We start from the raw sequence: 13,236 nt of genomic DNA on the forward strand, positions 1-13,236 counted from the left end.
AAAGAAAAAAAGAAAAAAAAAGAAGTTGTAAGCTAAAAATATCTTATTTCAAAGAAAACACGTCTCTCCTTTATTTGCCAAAGTACATAGCTCTAAAATGACTTTAAAGCATCTGAAATATTCAGTGCTTAATTCTGTTATATAATTCTAAAATACTTCACAGCAGTGAAGGGTGGGGCTACAAGAGACCTCTGACATCAAGGATAGGACTGTCCAGGGTTCTCCGTTTTCTAGGACTGAAACTCCACCACTGCACAGTCCTCTCAGCCCTGACAGTGGTAATGATCAGTCCAGAACTCTTCGAAGCCCCGCATTTCTAACCATTTTCAGGAAGATGGCCTCACAGATGCCCCTTCACAGGCAGCAGGTGGCAATACACCTCTTTGTCTACTGCTGCCCACCAGAACAAGGACTCACCCCTGCCAATCAATGGCCCACAACCCACCAAGCAGCATCTGTCCCCCAGCCAACTTCCATGCTTCTTCACATACGCTCCTTCACAGTAGCAATGGTGTCACTGCAGTGTCACTGTCACGTAGTGGGTAGTATTACTCTAAGAGAGGAGATCTCAGTGCAGCTGCCCCTCAAAGAATCAAATCCTCTAGATGAGCCTTCCCATTGTTTTGGTTTCCATAGACTGAACAGAAATGAAGGCAGAAGCAAAGGAAGTGAAGGGTCTTTCTTGGCCTGAAGTGCAGCCTTGGTTACTTGTCTAGTGCTCTAAAACATATACTGATACAGCCCTTTCAGGGAAGCAAAATCTGGTGAAGAGCAGTGGTTACACCTATGTAAGGGGGAAAGATAGAGAAGAATATTTGAGACTTCCTTGAAAATCATCCAACCTATGTCCAACTGCAATAGTTTAAATCTGTATGATGTTAAGTGGTTTAGAACAGCTGTGGCCCAATGCGGGCCATGCCCTGCCCCCTGCTGCTGCATATCATGGTGGCAGCTCTGCTCTTCTACATCACAGCTGGGCTCAGCAGAGCTCTCCAGGCGTGGGCTGAAGGCAGGATTGGGATGGCAGCCTTAGAAACATGCTGTTAAAAAACAGAGTCTAAGGTTCCATGCTAAAAATAACTTCCTTGAGTTAATCCATTTGGAAGAAAAAAAATCTCTCCATTATTTGACAAACTGCATAGCTCTGAAGTGATTTTAAAGCATCTGAAATGTTCAGTGCTTATTTCTGTTATGCAGTTCCTAAATCCTTCCTCTCCTGCCCTGTAAGCTGTCATAAGAAATGTGCTTTGTTAGCTAGGATCACCTGTTTCACATACGTTGTCTCAGTTGTCAAAATGATAAAAAGTAAATCCTTCCTCCTGCTGAGGTGTATAAAAAAAAACATAGCAGTTCGGGGAAGGAAGAGCTCTTTGATTTACGTCAGCCTTCTAATTACTGCAACATTTTAAAAAGGAAGAAGCAAAAAGCAAAACGGAATCAGTCTTTCCAGAGGTTTCAAAAAAAGTCCTCATTTGGATGCTGTGTACTCTATGCACTTAAACCACAGCATAACTGTGAAAACTGAGGGGAAAAAAATATATATATACATTTATTTTTTTTTTTTGTACGTTTTTGGTTTCTTTAATCTTACAAAAAGTACTGTTGCTGACCAGGTATATCTTTTTTCCATGTGACTAGCAAGGGATAATCACAAAGAAATTAAAGTACAACAGACAAAGATGTATTCAAAGTATTAAAATCACAAGTGGTTTCAAAAGTTTAAATAACACTGCTATTTTGCTTTGAATAAGTGTTATAGTGCTTTAATTGTACTGTTCTCAAAAATGTTTTGCTGTAACTTCTGGCTTTCTAATACCTGACCAATTTCATATACTGCCTGAGCAATTCTTTCCAAGGTCTCCAAAGAGTTCTCCATCACTCTTTTTCATTGATTCAAGCACCTCTATTAGCCATGAGTGAGACTTGCAGACATGCCCCATTTGCTCACATAACTGTCATTTGGTATCCTCAAATACTGTTTCATTCAAATAATCAGCAATCTTTTCATTCTTTCAATTTATTGTATTTCTACCACTATCTGGAACGGAAAGCTTTTTTTTACACAACAATGCGAGTTTTATTTTTCTTGTAGATCACAGACTCAATAGTACTTTTAAATAAAAAGGGTCAAATTCCAATCTCCTCAGTTTATTCAGAACCTTCCTTCACCAAACTTCCAAACCATTTAACTTAAGATCCATATGGACTCTGATTTTGAAACAAGAAAAAGCATTTTCTAATCTTACATTGATTTTTTTTTGGAGTTGAAAGTGCTTAATGTTTTCAGAGAAGCACAATATAGATTTAGGGCTTGGTCCATTCATGTAAAACTCTAGTATGAAGAGGGTAATAAGCTGACCTTCTGAGTTCCCTCCTAGCCTAAATTAATACTCTTCTCTGAAAATCAATGGTGTTAAGCTCTTAAAAACAACAACATCGACAACACTTACTACTTTATTTGATGTATACTGTATTATTTAAATACATCTGGAAATAGTATATTATTATACTAAATCTTATATATTTCCATATATATTTTATATTCATGTAATGTTATCTGTTAAAATATGTATATTATACATACTAAATAATTATAACTGCTTACTATCATATCTATATACATTTATCATTAGGATTCACTGCGATTGTAATCATTCAGAATTAGTACCATTTATTTTCAAAGTTCATATCTTTTTAAAACAGTTGTGAATTAACCAGAACTGACCTTTCCTACATTTCAGATGCCCCTGAGATTTCTAATACTCTGTCCATTCCTGTTCTAGCACGCTTACATGCTGCACCATTAATCATTGGAGAACTTGCTACAAAATGCATCATGGAAGTAGAATTCCCTATTTACTCATTTCTTATCTTGTTTACAGAAATACAACAAACAAAGATAGTAGGCAAAGACATCCAAGAAAAATGTAGTTTGATGTTAAAACTTTAATCTAGTTTGTTCAGTAAGCAGTGACAAAACAACAGATATAAAACAAACATGCACGTACACAAACACCAAGCACATTTAAGGGCATCCATGGGAGAAACATCCATCTTATTTCCCCCTTAAATTCACTGCAAAATCTCCCTCTGACTGCATGGAGAGCAAGAATTTTCTTAGAAGTATTTTTGAAACATTCAGCAATGATGCACACACACATGCTGTGTGGTGCTGTGTGGTGCCCTGGTCATTACAATTTTTTTTGCATAGAAGGGATAGAAAAACTCTAAATACACAGCATAAGAAATTCCACTGAACAGTGCATTGCGTCAGACTGTCTTCCTATCTCAAATAATATAGAAGAAATGAATGTATAAAAGAGCAATTAAATATCTTTGTGTTATTATACCAAAAATATAATCTCATATAGAGTGAAGTCAGCTATGAATTTATCTTATAATAAAAGGAACATTCTAATGTCATTAGAAAGGTGATTTTTCTATTTCTGCAGTAAGTATATGAATTTTACCACTGCTACAATGATGTTCATCATCTGAATGCCTAGTCTTACAATTTTATCTATGCACCTAATATCTTTTGGCCTAATACTCTCAATAAAAAGCACATATAGACAAATTACTCTTTCATACTTAGGAGAATTTTATTAAATTTTGCAGAATGATCAACTCAGCTTCTAGAAATTAATGTACGTACAGTAATTACTTACAAATATGGGCCAGTCAAGCTAGATGGATGGAGCAGCTTCCATCCTAGCTCTCAACTCCGCCACTAAGGAACTTCTGCTCATGTAGAAGAGTGTCATGACCTGAAGAGAACCAAATGCATATAAATAAACTCTTCTGAAAATGTACCAAGAGCATTACTGGAATTACACAGAAGTCAATACCAAATAGCTGCAACATGAATATATATTCTGTTAGTGCACCACTGCTGGGTAGACTGAAGTTGCAAAAGCCCCAAAACATGAGGGAATACCACATGTGACTGCAGCGGGCAGTAGTTTTCAAGAAGTTACTCTGGGAAAGTTGAGCAGAAAACTGTCTTCAGAAAGAAAAGAAAATCAGGGACCTGCTGTTGAGAAACCACTTTTTCAACGCAGGCCATTCTATGATTCTATGATTCTAGACAGTTTATACAAGTCATGTAATCTGACCTTTTATCTAACCACTTAATAACCTTTTGAAATAGCCCATATTTGATGGCACAGGTAGAGCCATCTTTATGTTGTGTATGTGTATCTATAACAAATCTTGATGAAGAAGATTGTAGGGCTTCAGGATCCAGTACTTAAATCCGATCACTCTAGTCCCCTATGATGCTTCATAGGTAGGTATTTTGTTATTGTTACTGAAGAAAAATAAAAACCTCTTCAGTTTGCCTCTTGCCTTCAGGCTTAGTTGTAATCCAGCTGGATCCTGCAGAATGGGGTGTTTCCACTAGCACTACGCTAGCTTTCCTTGACTGCAGCCAGCCATTTCCTCTGCTCAGTCTGGTCTGGTGCAGGTCATCCTTGGCTTGCAGGAGAAGAACAAGTGGAACTGATTGGTCCGAGGGACAAATGATTTCCCTAAGTTTTGTGTATTGTCCTTCTCCACCATTACACTAGGGAAGTGCATTCTTTAATTAGGTATCCTAAGTAATGTTTAAAATATGTAGTCTCTCCAGATTATCAAATTATCGAACTGTCAAACTCAGTCCTTGAAGAACAGTTTGTATATCCAGTTTCTCTTTGGGTGACTGGGCTTTTTGCTGTATTGATTTGTAATAGATATGTTTCAAATCTCTCAGACTCTCCTCAGGATATTCTGTTTTTTACCTCACAACTTCCACTGCTGAAGAGCACCTTTCTGTTAGGCAGCTTCATTGAGAGCTTGCTTAACTCCCTTCCTGCCTCTTCTCAAAAATTCCGATTTTGAGAGTTTCTTCTCTTTCTAGTTTGTTTTGTTGTTGAGCTTTTTCAATAAACATAGCTTTAGGGTTCTGCATTAGCAATGTAAGAAAGAAATCTATGCAATATCTTCCCAATTCTATTCACATCCAATTCAATTCCCAGTTAAACACAGCAAGACACTTTTTGTGAAGTTCTAAAAGACTGATGTTCATTTTAGGGTCCCCAGTGAGGTGTTTTTGACAGCTTAGAAGGCAAGTGAGTTTTTTCTATCTCAGGAAGAAACCTGTGCATTTTACTTGTCTGTCAGCATTGCTTTGAACATAGGGCACTCCAAAACAGAGAGCATAAGCTTCAAGAATATCTACTGATGTGTGCCTTCATGTCAGTGTCAGACCTCAGAACTAGAAAAGATCCATACTCTGAATCAATATCTTTCTGCTCTGGCTCCTGGAATCATCAGTCAAGCAAAGATCTTATCTAATCTCTCATTCCAGAACTGGATCTTGCCTGAAAATGTTTTCTTTGGTCATTCATTCAGGAGGTCGTAGGATAGGCTTCAGAGTCCTCTGCCATTAACAGTGAAGGCCTGAAGGAGAAGCAAAGAAGGTCCAAGTGCTTGACTTGCTTCAACTCCTAGAACCATTTACAGATCCACCAGCATCACTGATAGCAAATTCCTGCCCTATCAGCTAGTACTGTGCACAGGGAATTGTGGAACTTTTCCTGGACTTACAGTATGTATTCTCAGGCTTTCTGCAGGATTCAGTCTCCAGGAATCCTTCAGAATCATATTTGACACTTCACATCTCTCAGTCCACACTTTAAGAAAAATACTGTCACTGTTCCTTTCTGAGCAGTGGAAGGCAGGGATGTCAGGAACTCAGACTCAATCACTGCACAGATTCTTCTCACACAAGCTATTAAGCCTCTTCAGTCCTGACTGTGGTGGTGGTTAGTCCAGAACTCTATGAAGCTCACTCTTTTCCTGCATCTCTAACCAATGTTTGTTTGTTTGTTTATTTGTTTTCAGGAAAATGGCTCTTTTATCTCCTCTATCAATCAGAAAGGATTTCTCACCCTACATACAGAATTTCTAGTCACAGAATAAATTCAGGGCTTTTTCACAATGTCTCACTGAGGATATTCCCAAATATTTTGATACTGCTGGAGAGGATCAGCAATACTGAACATAATTTAGAGGACAATCATTCCATTTCTCTAGAATGCCTTTATTTATAAATCAGGCTCTGCTGGACTCTTTTTACCTACTTGGCGACCTTCTGCAAAAGCAGTGGACTGTAAATATCAAGTCCTTGCTGGGACTACAGAGGTTTTGTTTAAACACCCACTCTCTTCTTTCATTTGGGGAAATTGCTAGAAAACTCAAAAATGCATAAAGAGATTAGAGCTGTAAAAGCAGGAAAAAAATCATATGGCAGCTCCTCTTAAGCCCACACTATCTAACTACCTATCAAGTTTTGCTCCCCTTACTTTATTTTGATCTGCTTAGGTTGAGGAATAGAGGTTATGCATCAGTCACTGCTAATCTTCTAGCAATTTCTACATATCCCTCGGTTGTTAGAAACTGAAGCAAAGGCACATTCTACACTCCACTTCTGGTGAGAAATTTCTTCATATCATGAAATCTGAGGCTGGTATTTGCATCACTTCTGAGTCCTTGGTGATTTGTGTATAGAAGTAACCAGGTCAGTTATCAGCAGTTGTGCTTCCAAAGTAGCCAACATTTAGGCACATAGAAAATCAGTCCAACATGTCTGTCCTTCAGATGGGATATCCCTTCTGACACATACCACGCTTCACCACAAGAATGCAGTCATATTTACTAGCAGATAAGCTTAAATTGTATGCTTTCCCAGCTTTCCAGTCTCTGCAATGGACGAATCACTGGCCTTCTGTGGGGCTCTGCCATTTTGTATTTTAAAATTTTTGATGCTCTCCAGTATCATTTGTCCCTATTAACTAACACCCGTTCTCATACAGAGATATTGTTGAGTTGGGTATTTAAGACAGTCGTGCCATCAGTGACAGATTGTCTTAAAATGATCTCACGACTGTCTTCATCTTCAAAATCTATAGGACACCCCCCTCAGACTTCTTTATTAAACCACTTTGTGAAGCATTAAATAATTGCTAAAACCTCTGGACATGGTTGAGATAGTAGCAGCAACTCTGAGGTCACTGTTTGCTTTAAGTATTTTTACTGTTTGGATGCTGCTTGGAGAAATGTCACATGAAAACTGACTTGCAATACTTCTGAAGTAATCCACTAGTACACTCTTTATGCTGTCTTCTGTCTCTACATCCTATTCCAACTTGTTTCCCTGTTCAAATTACAAAGAAAGAGGAACAGAAAGCGTGGCTGACTGCTATCTATGGACCTGTCATGAAGTTACAGGGAGCAGAACTAGAGAATGGCCAGAGGTACTCATTGGGAGCATTTACCCTCGAAAAAGAAAAACAACACTGAACTATGTGGGCTTGAGGTAAACTGTGGAAGCCAACTGGTCCAACCTCCTGTTCAAAAGCAGCAGCAGTCAGAGTAGGTTGCTCAGGACCTGTCCAGTTGCATTTTTACTATCTTTAAGGATGCAGATTTGATAGCCTCTCTGCTCCTGTGTGTGACAGCTCTCATTCGGGGGAAAAAAGAATGTTGCTTATTCATTGTCCTTCGTTCCATCAAATCAGAATTTCATGCGTTCTGATTGGTGTCTGTTCTCCTTTGTCCTATTATCATACCACATCTGAGAAAAGAGTAGACCCATCCTCTCCAAATCTCTCATTACTCAGTACAGACAGCAGTAAGATGTCTCCAAGCCTTCTTGTTTCACAGTTGAGCAAACAGAAGAGTCTCAGCCTCTCCTCATTCATTACCTACCAGTCCCCAAGAGTTCTAACTACTGATAGCAACCCTTGTTTTGCCTTAAGGTATAACTAGGTCATAAAGAATTTCCAGAAGAGATTCTAGACATAACTAAGCTCTCCCATTGGTTTTATGACAGAGATCCACAAGTACTGAGATATATGATGTAAACATACATAAAGTTGAAAATAGCAGTGTAGTAAAAAACAAACAATATAGTTCAGTTTTTCTTGACATAGTGTATCTGTTCATAACTCCAGAATTTCCTGGCAGGCAGCTAACATTTGATTTGATGATATGGAGGTTGAAGGTCCTTGAGCAGCAGCAATCTAAGAGCTTGTGGTTGCTGATACTTCATCCCATCCTTAGTCTCCCCCACATCATCTCCTACTTATTCTTAACCTTTCCCATTCTTTTAGCTGTGAAAATTTCTGCTCTACACCAGCTTTCTGGCACTCATCACTGTAAGTAAGCCAATTCAGCTTCTTGTCAGAAAACTATGCCCTTTTATTTTCTCTAGGTTTGTTCTCTGCCATATTAATGACCTCGGGCAACTCAAAAAGAGATCCAAGAAAAACCAGACCCATTTCACAAGAGGCAGAAACTGTGCACAGGCAGGAATAGGATGGCAGTATTAAAACCACCTTCTGTTAGTACTGTCTGCGGTGAGTTCAACTTAACTTGTGCCTCTGCTGGTTGTTATTTGATAATTCAGCCCTGTTCTCTGTGAGGCCAACAGGAATGCAGGTACTGGTTCCTGAGTCATGTGGTGGATAAGGAGAGCAGTGTTTCATGGCCAGAGGGAGCACTGACCTTTACCTTTGCTCTGCCGAGCATTTACTGCATGCGAAAGGTCAACAGTGGGGCTGCTCTGAGCCTTCCTCCCTAAAATAAATGCCATAAGCAAGCAAGCATTACACTGCTGCAAGAGGCTTTGCAGAGATGTGTCAAAAGCTTTTGAGGTTCATAGACAAAGAAGTCCATAGATTCTGTGGGATCCATGGGTCTTTTCATTACCTTGAGTAAATAAACTGGACCACCATGGAATTATCAGTACTAAATCCTCAATGCTTTTTCTGTGGATGTTGGGAACTCACCATGTAATAACCAAACTGAAACAGAACCACAAGTGGAGGATACATTTCCTCAAATACACTAAAATGCATTTCCCTTCATATAATTATGTTTCTACAAAATAAAATAAAATAAAATAAAAAGCATATACTTGATTGTATGTTTTAATCAACCCTCTCATTCTGAACTCTCTAGATATAGGATGTGTCTCACATGAAACATTATTTTGTTGTAATTAGTTTTAGTTCTGCTGTATGATGTAAGAGCTCAGGTTAGTGCAGAATTAAGAGAAATTGCTTAAATCCAGTGCAGTGATAGCCTCCAGATTCTCATGCAACTCTCATGCACCAATGCTTCTTAGTGTTTTCAATACGGCTCTCCTGGAATTTTTCATACCCACAGCTGGAAACACAGGTCTAGAGTGTGTGCCAATAGAATTTCAATTCTGACTCGGTGTTCAGGTAGAAAAGTGATAAATACTGGTATATAGAGAAATTCACCCAATGCTTTCATTATACATAGTAATTTCACTTATGCTCATTTTTAGAAATATCTAATATCCAGTACAAGAAAGATACACATGAAAAGCCGTTGCCATTTATGGAGAACAAAGCAGATCAATTCATTTGAGAGAAATAAATAAATAAATAAATAAAAAGAAAGCCAGCAAAACACAGCTTGTAAGGAAATCAGTAGAAAACAAACTCAATTTTAATACTCCTCTTAAATGGAGTGTCTATTTTCCTTCAGGAGTAAATTTTGCAGTGAGTTGCCATAATTTCTATATGGAAACATAAATTTCCATACAGAAATGAAAAACCAGGCATCTCAGAGTTAAGGATTTTGAGGCATGGATTATCAACTATAATGCTAATGAATATTTCTATTTCTCTGAATTACCATTTTATTTCTCAAGAATGCTATATAAAAATCTTGAGGATTTTTTTCTGATTTTTCCATTTTCAGTAATATGATACATGTAAATATTTACTGGTTTACAAACTACTTTTCACAGCTGTCAGTATTTGTTGTCTTTAAAAGATGAGTTTACTTAATCCAAGTTTTCCTTCTGTCCACATGAGAAACAGTAACTACAACAACGATTGCTCAGGCTTTGAATAATGTGAGAGTGATTCTAAATATAAAATGTAATTCAGGGAAAACTATTGTTTAATATCAGGTCAGAAGTAGAACACATCCTACAAGACATCTATTGCATCACCGCAGCCCATGGCTTCACAATAAAACTGTTCTTGCCAAATGGTGACAAAGCACTGTGGACACCTTCCAAAATAAACCTAGTATAGAGAACACAAAGCCGCTCCTTCTGATCTGCTTCCTTTATACCTGTGGAAGGACTCCCTGCAGAGGGGTGCTACAAACCCTGGATTCAGATGGGAGGGCACTGGCACCCAAGGTCATAATCTATTTGCGTTTACTCCCTGGGGTGGTATGAGAGACAAGATTTATTCAAACATGCAAGCATCTGCACGCTCACACATAGCACTCACGTTCCCAGTAGGCAAAAGGGTGTATGTGACAGCCTGACTTAAGGTCCTGGCACACCGTACGTATGTACACCTGCTCTGGGCTAACTCCAAATATTTCACTTCAGCTCTTCATGCAGGAACACAAAGATTGGGGGTCATCAGTAAGTACAGCAGGATTCAGCCTGCCGAGTTATCTCTGTCACTGACGGGTGGAAAGACACGGACATCTGGCATGCACACTTTATTTCACACGTTATCACATGCTTGGAGTAGCCTGACAGAGTCACATTTTGTCCTCAGTCAATACAAAAGAATCAGCCAGAAAGAGCAGAATTTAGTTACCAATATCCCTCCTCATACTGCTGATAGTAAATATTAAATAAATAAATAAATAAATAAATAAATAAATAAATAAATAAATAAATAAATAGAGAGGAGCTATTGGCCACTGAGAACAGTTCTTTAGAAACAAAGTTCCTCATCTCTGAAAAATGTATTCTAAGTATAGATGTGCTTACAATTGTGTTTACAATCAATGTATATCAAACGTATTTGTTACCTAAAAATATTAAATAAATAAATAAAAAACAACCACTGAAGCTATATATATTCAGAAATGGAGAAAACTTTCCATTCAAATTTAGTCTGCTGAACAAGAGGTCAAAAAGTTGCATGTGGAATACAAACAAATCTGCAGTAATTCACATCCCTTGGGAGTTTGAAAACAAGCACCATCTTCAGGAGTGCGTTGGGTTTGGGAATCAAATTAAACTTCGTTGTAATTAAGTTCTCCGTAAGCAATGGGATTCTCCATTATTCCTGCCAGACTTGAGAGGAGTATATTTAACATTCAAAACCATGAATACTAATTCTTTACAAGTAAGATTTTTTTCTTCAGCTTGTATGTTGTTCGATAGGGGAACTGATAGGTAATAATTTAAGCAGCATTCTGTAGACTTGCCTGAGCAAGAACCAAGTCAGAAGCAGAGCAAATGAGTCCACACAGATACCCATGCTCCTTCAGGTACACTGCTTCCATTTCCAAGCTAACTCCTCTAACAACATCTCAGCAGTACAGCCTCATACCACCTTACCATAAAGGTAAGGTCACAGCCCCAACCTTTCTCCTCTGCAAACAGCCTTCTTGGCACAGGGCCCATTAACAGGTCTGCAAATAGCAACTGTAAACTATGAAAAAATAAAATAAAATTAAAGTGTTCATACACTAAATTAACACTTAAATAAAGGCTGAATGATAGAGTGCACTGTTGAATGGAATAGGAAGAATAAGTTGTTCCCACTGACTCGCTTTTCTGGTGTCTGCCAAAGCTCTTTGATTCTGCCTGTCTTGCTCAAGGGTTACAAAAATGGCTTTGGTTATCACTGCCAGCACTTCTTTTCCAGGTGTATGAAAACAGAGAGAATACTGCTAGAGCATCTGTACAAAAACAAGTTCTTTACTATAAGAGTGGTAAGGTGCTGGAACAGGCTGAGGCTGTGGATGCCCCATCCCTGGAGGTGTTCAAGGCCAGGTTGGATGGTGCCTTGGGCAGCCTGGTCTAGTATTAAATTGAGATGTTAGAGGCCCTGCCTGTGGTGGGAGTTTGGAGCTTCATGATCCTTGAGGTCCGTTCCAACCTGGTCCATTCTGTGATTCTGTGAAAACGACAATTTGCTCCCCTGAGGAATTTTCTGTAACCAAGTGATCTTCGTAAATTTTACACAGGTAAATGTGTAACAAACATGCAAACGTAGGTATTTACTGTTTTGTATAAGTATTAGTCACGATGTTGTCTTCCTCATTTTTTTGGATCTTGACAGACCTCAATCTTTGCTGAAAATAGTTGTGTCTTACCTGGTGTTAAGACCAGAACACCTATGGCAAAGTTTAAAAAAAAAAAAACACAAAAAAAACCATACCTTTTCTAGTAATTACACTGATGAACTGAGACTTCACTAAGATCCCTTGAAGTTAATTTCTTGAGCATCAGCCTGTACAGAGATGCTGTAGCCCCAAGGAAACTTTTAAAGTGAACAGCAGGCACTGCCCATGGCCTTGGGGCAGAAGTGCCCTTCAGAGCATGGTGTGGCGCATGAGGGACTTCACTGGGTATGGACTGCAGAAGGTCCCTCAGCAACACCGCCTCTGGAGTTTACACTAATAAGAATCTTGAATATTACATTTTAGGGTAGCAGAGAATCCTTCCTAACAGCCTAACGTTTAGGTGCTTTCTTAACTCTTAAAAAAGTCATTTTTTTAATCAAGCTAAAAACTCCTTAAAAAAAGTCAATTCAGACTTTGTAGCTGGGACTGTGACGCAGTACTCACTTTTATTACACAGGAGAAGACAGCACCCACACCAAAACCTTGATGCTCACAGACACAGCAGCGCTATGTGGGAAGCGCTGGAGATGGCACAGCAAACATTACCAACTGGCAGCACTAATTAGACCACGGCAATGACAAAATATGAAGGCTTCAGAGAACTACGGCAGACAAACATAATCTATTTATTGGAGCCTGCGGAAGCCCAGTTACTGCAATGCTTTGTGATTTCTTGTATGATTTAGTCAGCATTTTCAGCTGTTGCAACTCCACCACGGGCCTTGCGACACGGGCAGCTTTTCTTGAAGCACTGGTTAGCAATAAGCACTAAAAAAAGACGATCGAGATAGTACACCTTTCGCTATTTCTGTGGGAACGCCGAGTCAGGTCGCACACAGCGACGCAGACCCCCCCTCCTCCTCGGCCACAGGCGATCCGAGCAGCCGAGTTTCGGCGGACATCGTCCCCGGGGGCGAAGAAGCCTCGCCCCACTGCCTCCTGAACGCTTGCCACCAGACTCCTCCTCAGAGCGGCTCTCCCGGGTTGCCAGCGGAACTGGGACACGCACGACGCACGGCCGCCTCCGGCGCAGCCCTCCGCGCCCCTCTCGCG

Source organism: Meleagris gallopavo, chromosome 2, assembly GCF_000146605.3.
Source record: "Meleagris gallopavo isolate NT-WF06-2002-E0010 breed Aviagen turkey brand Nicholas breeding stock chromosome 2, Turkey_5.1, whole genome shotgun sequence".
Taxonomy (NCBI): domain Eukaryota; kingdom Metazoa; phylum Chordata; class Aves; order Galliformes; family Phasianidae; genus Meleagris; species Meleagris gallopavo.